This window comes from Paramisgurnus dabryanus, chromosome 19 (genome assembly GCF_030506205.2).
Source record: "Paramisgurnus dabryanus chromosome 19, PD_genome_1.1, whole genome shotgun sequence".
In the NCBI taxonomy this organism is placed as follows: domain Eukaryota; kingdom Metazoa; phylum Chordata; class Actinopteri; order Cypriniformes; family Cobitidae; genus Paramisgurnus; species Paramisgurnus dabryanus.
The window spans coordinates 16,101,240-16,113,446 of NC_133355.1; the positions used below are offsets into that span (position 1 = coordinate 16,101,240).

A 12,207-nucleotide genomic window follows, 5' to 3' on the forward strand; every position below is an offset into this window, starting at 1 on the left:
TAATACCAAATGCATTTTTATATCAAATCTAGTTACTGAAAAATAAATAATTATGTTGTTTTTCCACTTGTATTGAAATTGTTATTTTTTTATTAAAACCTTTAAAACCCGTTTTCTTTTAGTCATGGAAGTAAAAAGCAGGCTTGTAATTGCTTTAAATGTATGGCTATCCAATATCATCAAAAAATAATTTACAAGTATGTAAGATAAGGTTTGTACTCTAAAAATACTTTATTTGTAACAAACAGGAGATAAAGAATTTACAAACGGCTCTCCTCACGTTTCAGCACTTTGGACAGCGTTTTTTTAGCAAAGAGTTTTTTTAGCAAAGAGTTTTTTTAAGCATTACTTAAAAATGTTTCTCATCTCACCATATCCACAGGTACAGAGTAATCATATACAATAAATCCGTGAGGTAGCATAAAAAAAACATTTAAAAACGGACGCATTTGTTCAAAGCAAAGCATTTATTTACTTACCAGGCTGCAGGTGAAGCAGCTCTTTGCGCCTTCTAACGTCTCATAATTAGTCCTCATTTATGTCCAAGAGACTCAATAATAATCTTTTACATTTAATCCTTTAATCTTTCATATTTAAAAGCATTTTTGTGCTGCTGTGCATTCATGTACCTTGTAATAAGCAAACCCGCATTGTCCTCCCGTGTATAGGCGCATTTTACTGATGCGCTCTTTAAATAACATAAAACACATTGCGCCATTGACTTTAGACTTTAGACCAGGTTTTTGTTGGTCAATGGCATAATCTATTTTAGTTGCCTCAAAATAGCAACGCGCCAACAATGCGCCTGAACACACCTCGTTTTCAGACCAGAACGCCCATGGGCGCAAAAGGGGGCGCAAATGCATTTGCTATTTAAACAACGCGGCGCTAAACGTGAAAATTAGGGTGGAAACTAGCGTAAGACACTTGCGTCGCGCATTGCGCCGGGTGTAAGATAGAGCCCAAAGCATGTTGTAATGGAACCTTCTGTGATGCTGATCGCACTAAATCTCAGGCTAAATTCATCACTGGGACTGTTAATATGCCATAAAAGCCACGGTGAGATGAAAGCAGGAGGACAGAGATATGGGCCATGTGGGTAAATAAAGGAGATGATGAATGGTAAGGACTTCCTACAATGCTGAGCTGGACATCGTGGTTCGTACGCTACACAACATCTGCACATAACGGTATAGAAACGGTGACCCTAATTCAATCAGGACAGACTGATGGAGCAGGCATCAGTTACATAGAGAGAGAGAGAGAGAGAGAGAGAAAGAGAGAGAGACCTCATAGAAAATTACTGACATAGGTGCCATAGGAAGTAAGGTTGTGTCCACACTCTGATCAAAACACATGCATCCAGAAAATAAGTTATAAAATAAAACATGCAGTGTGAATTGTACAGTGCTCATGTAGTTTCATTGGTAGAGCATTGTTTTGGCAGGACTCTAAAAATGGCTAGGTTATTTTTAAGCCATGTTTGGTAAATATTGGACAGAACTCACCACTGGGTTATTTTAACCCAACTGCTGGGTTATTATTATAACCCAGAGTTGCATAACAACAACTCAACATTAACCCAGCATGTGTTCTGTCCCATATTAACCCATTATGGGTTAAAAATAACCTTGGCTGTTTTTAAAGTGAGGAAATACCGATAAAATGTATACCTTCAATGAGCTGTAAGTCGCTTAGAATAAAAGCATCTAGCAAATGCATAAATAAAATTGTAAATTAAGCACACACCACAGGACATGAGGTACGGTGTCTTCTATGTTTTTTATGTACTCGTTTTACTTATATATTAATTTCATTACAGTAAATCAACACAAGATAAGTCTGGTAGCACTGAGAAAGACTATAAATATACACGTGCCTTGTAGTGTGACAGCCTACAAATTTGTTGTGGTACACACTAGCACATTGTTAAAGCTGCAAGGTGTCTTTAGGGAATACAGGAAAAGGAAAGCTGAAGTTGCAATTCAAATAGAAGATGAATGCGTTGATATTGTACAAGGCTTTATATAGTGCAATTAGATGTGTGAAGTAACACAATAGGAAACACAAGAGAAATCATCTGAACATCTTTCAAAGTCACATCAAGAAAGAAAGATGTAGACTCGCCACATGACCCATCATAATTAAAACTGCACTGTCAGAAAAAATTGTCAAAAAATGGCCCCTATAGCTGTCACTGGGGCAGTGCCCTTTAAAAAGGTCCTTATATGTATTATTAAGGTACAGATATGTAAACATTTGGTAGCTTTGAGGTAGGGGAGAGCGGGGACGAAAGTACAATTTTTCAGAAAAACTTATATAATATAAAGATATAATAATGTTATAGACAGATATATTTTTGCTGTGGTCAATAACTCACATGTGGTCGATCAATACCAGGTGGAATTTTGTAAAAATGTAAAACGTCTTCTGTATAACTATACTTAAACTTAAGTAGTCAATTGTTACTTTCGACCCCACCTGCAGGGACAAAAGTAAAACACATGTGGGTCAAAAGTAACACAACAAAACAAGAAAGGTTTTTGTGTTACATTTGTTTTTAATAAATATACATGACTATGACCTTGTAATTATGACTGCAAACAAATTTTGTTATTTATCTTTGTAAAAAATAATGAAATTACATTTCAATTACAAGTGTTACATGCATCCCGACAGGATCTCCTCACATTTAAACACAATTTAGAGCACCACTAAATAACCTGTAGATTGATCAGTATTGTAACACATAAAACGAAAAGCACAACACATTATGAGGAAAAAATGACTGCTTTAGGAATTTACTTATTGTGGTTGAAAACACCTTTCTGAATCTACACATGGAAAACAGTAATGCAATATTTGTCAGCTCTGTCAAGGGTTGTGTATCTAAGATGCTGTCATAGTTTGGGATACAAATGTTATCAGGGCTTGAAGAAAATTGCTTTGTTACTTTCGTCCCGCGTTATGTATGAATTTGGGTGTACCCTTAACTATTGAAATGGAACCACCCTATTGACAGCAAGGGACAATTTTTTGGTCATTTTTTTGACAGGCAGCATTAAAGAAAAATAATGATGGGTCATAGAAGTTGTTTGCATTCCAAAGAACTGAACATGACAAATACAAATATTTTATGATCAAATGATGGGAAACAATTAAATAATTTACAAGCGTCAAAGAAATTCTGCTGTATTTCCGATCAACCGGCATCTACAGAGTTCCTAAGAACTCATTTCATTGGAGGATGGAACTTACTGTTTATGGTACTGTACAGACTACACGGTTGTGCAAGATGAAAATAAGAAGCAAGAACAGATGAATGGGGGGGGGGGTGAATAAGGTTCCACTGCTGCAGGAACTCGCAAATCCTAAATGTCAGCAAAACAGGATTAACACTGATACCCATATAAAACAAAATACTATCATTCATAATACGATAAACGCTGACACTTCCCAGAACAAACCACAGACTGATTTCAGATTTCAGTGGCCAAACCTACTGAATAATGAAGAATTCCCAGTGTAATGGTGTTATTATTAGGACTTAAACATTAATAAAAGTAAACATTTGAGAAGGACACTTGGAAAGTGGACTGGAAAGGAACAACTAGTTATTGGGCAAGTCCACAGTTCTTTTATTTGTCTTTTATTTGTTTGGTTAAGATGTTTAATCTTTCTTTGATTTGTTGGTTTTAAATATTTTATTTTGTTTCATCTGGCTTAAAAGAAATAAGCCGACAGAAAGCTATATAGAGCCTAAAGAGGAACTGAATTTCAATACAGAAGTTCTTGGGAATCTCTTAACTGGTAATTCAATTTTAAATCTTAATCGGATCTCTGATATACTGCTGTGCCCAAGTGTTACTGATGTATATTAGTGTGTCTCCCCATTCATCCCCGGCACACGAACAGTGACACACACACACACACACACACACGCTGTGGCCTTCTTGTCACGCTTGGCCATTTAGAGGATCCCACTTAAGCTTAGTTTGAAAGGGCATCGTGAACAATCACAGCCATGAGTCGCAGTATTACGAGGGTGATATTTGCCGAGCTAGCATTTTTGCTGAGCAGTAAGAGATGTTAATTGGACGGCAGACAGGTGCTGAGAGGCTTGACATTTACAGACAATACAGTTGCCATGAGCACTCATATAGAGGATCCTCTCCACTTCCTGAACACACAGGATGTAACACACAAACATTTGCATTTTCATACCAGAAAACAATCCATTGCCATTATGTTACCATTTAATACCAGATTTGTGCCATTAGGCAAAATATGGATTTACATCTTTGCATTGGATTTAATTGCAACTTTGTTATATGCAGCCTTCATTTCAATAAAGCAGTTTTACATACACATTCAGAAAAATGGTAGTCCCTATAGGCTAGCTGTCACTGGGGACTGGGGTGGTACCCCTACAAAAAAATAAATACATTTGCAACTAAAGAGGTCATATTAGTAGCTAGCTACATATTGGTACCTCAAAGGTAGGACTGGACAATAATTCAATATCAATCTATTTCACTGTATTTTTTTCAATAACGGTTATATAGTTTATGAACACATTTCTGATCTGATTTAATGTGTTTTAAACGCAAGTCAAGGTGCGTCTTCCTTCCAAAGCGCGCTCCCATGGCGTCCCATGGAGCAGTGCTTTTTGGGACGGCAAAGAAAGTGTAATGCCTGATCGCATTTAAATCGCTTATCTATACCTCGTGTCAAATCATATCATTGTCACCATGCGATCAATTAATCTGGTTAGGCCGTTGTGACACCATATAGGGAGAAAGAACACGAGATGTAATGCAACACAAACTGAATTACGGATGAAAAAGCCATCAGGTGCCTGGTCTAAAAAAGGGTAAAGATGAGAAACGTGCAAAAGAAAAAAGTATGCATGCAGCTCTGACAGTATAATATGTATATAATGTAGTAGGCTAGTATCTAATATATCATAAGGTAGCTATATATTCAAATGTAAATATTGGTTCCAAAGAGTGCATATTAGTACTGTACCTAAATGGTACTGTATTAGGACAGCTTGGGATACTTTTTTGACAGTGTAGGACAGTGGTTCTCAAACTGGGGTCCGGGGCCCCAAGGGGGGCCGTGAGATGGTGCCAGGGGGGCCCCAGTATTAGGAAATTTTATAAAATACATTCATTTATCATGAATTCTGTGTAATTAAACCTAAAAAATAAGGCTACTAACCAACAGCACTACTTTGTATAACTTAATATGTTTTGTTTAATTATAATGTTACATTTTAGAACAGTTTTTTGTCATAAATTTTCTTTTGGGGGCCGCAAAGTAATGCACCGTACACAAGGGGGGCCGCACGTGGAAAAGTTTGAGAACCACTGGTGTAGGAAACTATATACTTCTGCGTTTTTTAAATACAATATATATAAAGTCATCTTAAAAAAGAATCCACTGTAAAAAATTGCCTGTTAAATTATTATATTATGATTATCTATAATTTCTTTATATTTATGCATTTAAAAGATGCTTTTATCAAATGCAATTTACATTGCATTTAAGGTGCATATTGTATCACTTCATACATTCCCTAGAAATCAAAACCATTTTTTCCGTTGCTAGCACCATGTTTCTATTTGAACTACAGCAGCTCCAGAATATAAACAAAATGTTAAATAACCCTAAACTATTTTGCTATTTTTGTGATTATTTACTTAAAAGTTCTCTAGGGATTAAAATGTTGCCCCTATAAAGTTTGAGTACTTGGTTTCCAAGGAGACACAAGTGACCGGGATTGGAAAGTGACCCAGTGGGCGATTGCATAAACATAGCAATGAAGTTTAGACTGTGTTTTAAGAATGAATTACTTTGGGTTAATATTTGGATTTAAATTAGACCAATCTACCTTTTAATGTAACATACTTAAAACAATTCTTGAAATTCTTGATCAGTCTTGAAAAAATACAAATACAGACTAACTTTAAAGTCTAAGAAGTTTATGCAACCCGACTCAGATCAGATCTGAATCCAGTTCCCTGTGAGTCAAAAAATCTTAAAGGGAAATTTGCTGTCCTCTGTGCCACCCCAACTGAATAGTGCCTTTAAAAACAGTTGAAATATGCAGTGTCAAAAATTAGCTATAGTTAAAGAAGCAATTTCACACAAATATACACAAACATGCACGCTTGCTAAATATTTGAAGCAATGCTTTTAAAGCACACTCGCGCCCTTTTCCTGCTTTAGTTTATTGCCCAGCTTTACTGTATTTATATGCTGACATTTCACAACTCAGTGCACTGCTAACATCACTCCAAAAGCGCAGAGCACTGCAAAATATAATGCTTTTATTTACACATGAGCCGGAAAAGGGAAGCTAGCGCAACTGGGCCACCTTAAGTGAGTAGTAGCTCTGATTTCTTTCTGTATCTCACTCTGTGTTTATTGCGATGCCTTGATGGTCGGAAAGCTCCGTTGTATTTCAGCAACATTTACTTATACCTTTACATTTTTATGACCTGTCGTTATTGATCAGATTAAAGGCTGATGATCTAAACTACATATAAGCTGTATCGATCAGGGCAGGCTACAGATCACACTGCACCATCACTTACTTAATCAACAATGAATTTATGACAGCCCCTTTTAATAATAGCAATATAAAGCTTTCACACTTTTTAAGATATATATCACACTGTAAAGTGAAAAAGTGCATTCTGATTTATTTATTTATCAATGCAATTCCAGCACACAAGTTGATTTACACAATTTCTCTGAGCTGTGGGACAAAACCGGAGAACCTGGAGTAAACCCACAATGACACAGGGAGAACATGCAAAATCCACACAGAAAGACTTCGACATAGCCGAGGCTCGAACCGGAGATCTTCTTGCTGTAAACATTCTGATCTGATTTCAAAGTCTTTTATTTGATCATGTTGTACATACAAACTGTAAAGAGCCAGCTTATACAGGGTTCCCTAGTTAACTTCAAATTCAAGGACCTTTCAAGGACTTTCCAGGTCCAATATCCTCAAATTCAAGGACTAAATGTGGGGACACATTTCAAGTGAGAGCAAGGTAACATCGGGTTACTTTTTAAGATACATTGATACAGTTCCCTTTTGTGGGAACTCGCGCTGCATCACTGTGGGGACACTTTGGGGACGCCTCCAAGAGTGCGTCTGAATGTGTATATAAAATTCAACCAATGGTGAGGCTTAACGACAAAGGCAGGGTGACACGGGAGCCAGGAAGTATATGGCTATCTGAAATATTGCCAAAGACGGCATTAAAGGGACGCAGGAAGTATGGCAACGAAGACGCAACGTCTCGTTCCCTTTTAAAGCGAACAGTTTAGCACATGTGCTTAAAAAGTCTAGCATTTTTATAATATTATCCTACACTACACAGGGAATTATATGGGTTTTTTCCAGAAAACTTCTTGCATAAAATAGATTCAGCACTTTCAATCACATGTATCTATATATGTATATTTTCAAAAACTTCCTAGGGCCTTGAATTTTTTCACCCAGATTCACAAACTTTCAAGGATTTCAAGGACCCCTGGGAAGCCTGTTATAGCTTGTTTTATCAGTATTATTATTTGAAATGTTTTTAAAAAAAGGAAAAACCTTCACTGTAAAAAATTCATATATTTTTACATGTATTATATTTTATATTATATGTTATATTTATATTTGTATGTTTCTTTAAAGGCGAGGTGCATGATTTTTGAAAAACACTTTGGAAAAGGTAGTCGGGCCGAGTACCAAAAAACATGTGTTTGTTTAGGTGATTTCAAAGGTCAACATTGGCTTTCAGGGCGCACTCACATTATCCCAACCAAACCAAACCATGCCTGGGCGCGATTGCCACCCCTCCCTACTCCCCCAGGTGCACGCACTCACACTGTACTTCTTATCGATCCGAGTCCGGGCGCGCTTTCGTCATTAAGATGCGATTGTTTTGAAAAAGCAGGAAGTAAGGCTCTCTCTAAACACTGGAACCCACCGTAATGATAGGTCTGTGTTTATTTATTCGGAGTCGTTTGGTGCGCGATTACAGACAGCCCTCTCACATGTCATCATATTGATTAGTTGATCTGTCACGTGCGCAGCTCGGACATTCACGTAACCCCGCTGCGCGCATCAAAAGGTTTTTACGGAGGCAGATGAAGGTGAGTGGTCGCGCAACTGACGTCTTCACCTTTTGAATCGCGCTCAGGCGCGATTGCGCTCACACCACAGCCTTCCGCGCCTGAGCCCAAGTGAACCGCGCTCCGGCCCACCTCTGCAACCCGGCCGCGGCGCGATTAAACAATCCGCGCCCGGGCGCGGAACGAAGCGATCACACTAGTCAAACAAACCAGGCTTTGGGGGTCAAACGCGCCCGAGCGCGGTTTGGTTTGGATAATGTGAGTGCGCCCTTAGAGATCATGCACCCTGCCTTTAACTTAACAAATTAAGTTAAATAATTTGTTTTTCTAAGTTATGTCACTTCATCACAGGTCAAAACTTAAAATAGTACTATGAATTGTCTTGCAAAACCAAATTGAACTTCGTGCTAGTCCTAGTTCCTAAGAGGCTCTGCAAAAATCCAAAAGGTTAAACTTAAAGGTTAACAAGAGTAAACTCTTCCCCCTAATGTCTGATCAGAACAAGCGTACACACCAAACTCTTATTTACAATGAATAGCCAACACCACCAATCTTTAACTTTTACAAACACATTCAGCACAAAGCACAGATGAATATTTAACACGTACACAGTTAGTCTTTATACAGCTATAAAAGTGAAACTCAAGCATAATCATAAGAAAGTGACAGAACTTTCTTTTAGTGGATTATAAGATTACCAAGAACAGTGGATTAACAAACAAAAGAAATAAGTGGCTTTGACATTTGACCTGCGGCTGACTGGATTAAGATGTTTATGAATTCCAGGATGTGAGAAAGAGGTTACACAGCTCGGGTGGTCAGCCTTGCAGAGCCTTTACTGTACGTAGGGGGGGAATAATGTTAATCTTTGACATGTCGCTATGTCACATAAGCAGAGATGTGTGTGGAAGCTGTCTTGGATGAAGATGAAGAACGTCATCTAAACTAAGGTATATATGTAAGTGTAGCAGAAAGGCGCCTCTAAATCACAGCCAGTTAAAGCAATGTAAGCTTCATCATAAGAGAAATGTTTCCTTTCAGCTCAGATAGCACAGGATTGTCCTCCTGACCCTCCAATGGAAAAGTTTATTTTGAAGACAGCTGCAGTTAACACACAGGTGATGAGGGCATCTGGCAGCGGAGAAGAGACATTTAAAGAGCACGCCAAATGCTATCTCACCATTACGCTTATCATCCACTGTACTATTTACAAGATCACAAGGCTACCATCTTTGACCAAGACTTCAAACATGGACCATCTATACGCCTGCTGTGGCATGCTGGAGAGCAATCAAGAGAGCAGCACCTTGTCAACACCGCTGCAACCTGACACAAAACACAGGACAGAGACACCAGCATCCTTGTATCTCATCGCTGTTACTGATGTTTAACCTGGGCCACTACAAATGTTACTGCAGACTACTGGTCCAGAAAAAGTTCAATATAATGAACACAAATTACACACATTTAAAATCACACATGCTGTGCTTCTCTTCTGTTTTGGGGGGAAAAAAAACAGTTTTTTAGTATCAGCTTTGTGTTATCCCAGTATGGTTTTTAAATATTACTGAATATTGCTTATGGACTATACTATATTTCTTATAGTGAAGAACAAAAGTTGAGAGAGATAATTGTGAACTTTTTAACTAACTCTGACCTCATTCATTATATATGACAACTCTTACAAACACACTACAGCCACAGACAGAAGACCATCCTGGCCAACACAGGACTGCGAAACTTTTGTCATGTCTCAAATTCACATGCATATGTGCACAGAATGGCAGATCCAGAGATGAATGTACATACACTCTCACACATACGTACTGTATACACACCTACTTATATCTGTCAAGCCTAATATATGACTGGTAAAAACATGACCTCATTGTTACCAGACCAAGTATATATACAGGGCGACAGTGTCCATTACTGACCTTCCAACAAAAAAAACTTTTTTAAAGCAAATAATTTAGTAAAAAAAACTTTTTTGTTTTAATAAACAGAAAACACTTAACCCTTGACATTTCATTTCAATAAATTATAGGTGAATCTATAAACATTTGTGAATTATGTGCCCACTAGACATAAATTCTTACTGTCGTATATTAGCAGCAAACATACTTGACTACTTAAATAAAAGACATGAAGCAGGTTATTGGAAATATATAGATTAATGGGATCGTCTTTAGAAGTTACTCATAAATTACTGTATGTAATGCAATAAGCTTTTAAAAAATATATATATATATATATATATATATATATATAAATGTGTAAAGATTTTGTATTTAGAGATTCAATAAAAATATTGACAGTTCATTTAATAGCTATTATATATTTTTTTTAAATGGGTCCTGGTGCAAACAATCAGGTTTGTGCATGCGAGTTCACTAGCATGCTCATACTCGCACAGCCCAAAACTCTTTGTGAGAGTAGTCGTGAAGCTAGCGCTTATAAATACCTCTCTGTATTATGAATCTGTGTTAGTCCTGTTGCTATGGGGAGGTTTCCCGACATGTTTATAGGACCTGCCATTATAAAATAAAGGGCCCTAACAACACTTAAGGGGGACATCATCAGCAACCAGCAGAGACTGAAGGCAGAGGTGGGGGTGGAAGGTTGGTCCTGTAATGTTGATTACTCTGAAAAGATGTAGACAGGGGTTCCCTATTAGGCTACACGTACGGTCTCTTTCTCTAATGTCTTTGTTTCTTCCTATTGCGTAACATTTAATGGGACAATTCTCTGAAATAATAAAACAAGTCATCATTACATTTACCCAACCCCATGTCAGTTCAATGTTGTAGTATATTTCTCTTTTAATAACACAAAATGAGATGTTAAGCTTAAGTCTGTTTTTACGTGTATAAAATGTGCCTTGCAAAGTATAGTTTATTTGAGTTGTATGTGTACACGTCAGTGGCGGCCTTGACACAACATGTATGTAGCCCGTCATGTGTGTGGTTTGTAATTTCAAAATATGTGTTCTGCGAGTCAAGAGATCCTCTGTGCATCACGTGTCTTGTCAAAATAAGTGCCTGCTGCAGACACAGCTAAAGGGTTTATGATAAAAAAGACGCTTGCGTTTGCCAGATACTCGTATAATCTCATGCGTAATCAGAGTTTACTGTTAAGGGAGTGTCTTGCGTGTATTTTGTGAACGTGAGCATCTCTTTTATCATAAACGGTTTTGACGCGTGTGCAGCAGGCACTTATTTTGACAAAACACTAGTGATGCACCGATGTTTCGGCCACCGATATTTATCGGCCGATTTTTGATGAATTTGAAACCATCGGCATATCGGCAATAGCAAGAGACAGGCCGATACCGATTGTTTATAAATTAACTGCATAAAGAAATCCATTGTATGTAAAAAAAAAAATGAGTTAATGTTGTTAATAAAATAAGGTAACACTTTATTTCGATAGTCCACTTTAGACATTTTACTAATTATAAGTAACTTTGCAACTAATTATCAACTACCAATCTTTAGAGAATTTGTAGACTGTCTGCTTAATATCTACTAACACTTTATTGTGATGATATGTCAACAGACATTCAACTGACTATAAGTATCTTTGCAGGAGCATGTCAACTTATTCCACTAACCCAAACCTCTTCCCTAACCCCAACCGTTACAGTCTACTAATACACTAATGACAGTTAGTTGATGAATAGTTGCAAATTATTGAAAGTTAGTTGGTAGTAGCAAAGTTGTTTATAGTTAGTAGAATGTCTAAAGTGGACTATCAAATTAAAGTGTAACCTAAAATAAATGCTGAATAGCAAAAACCACCTTTTAAGGTTGTCTTATTATATTTGTTTTAGCTTAATTTGGCCTCTCTTATTATGTTGGTCAGTTAAATGTTAATTAGATCCAATCCATGTTCAGTAAAAATAATTTGATGCAGAAATAAACTAGCTTATAGACCAGCTGTATAATATTGTACACAAGTGTTTAATATCGGTATCGGCATCGGTATCGGCCAGAAGTTGTCTGTTTAAATCGGTATCGGCCCTACAAAACACGGAATGCACATGGTTCACATGACGCAACA

General features: G+C 37.3%; 1 protein-coding gene across 3 annotated transcripts in view; it reads right to left on the bottom strand.

Annotated features, from left to right (window-relative positions):
- LOC135781075 (potassium voltage-gated channel subfamily KQT member 4) overlaps positions 1-12,207 on the bottom strand; it is a 79,583-nt gene that overhangs the window by 30,595 nt on the left and 36,781 nt on the right. The window lies entirely within an intron of this gene.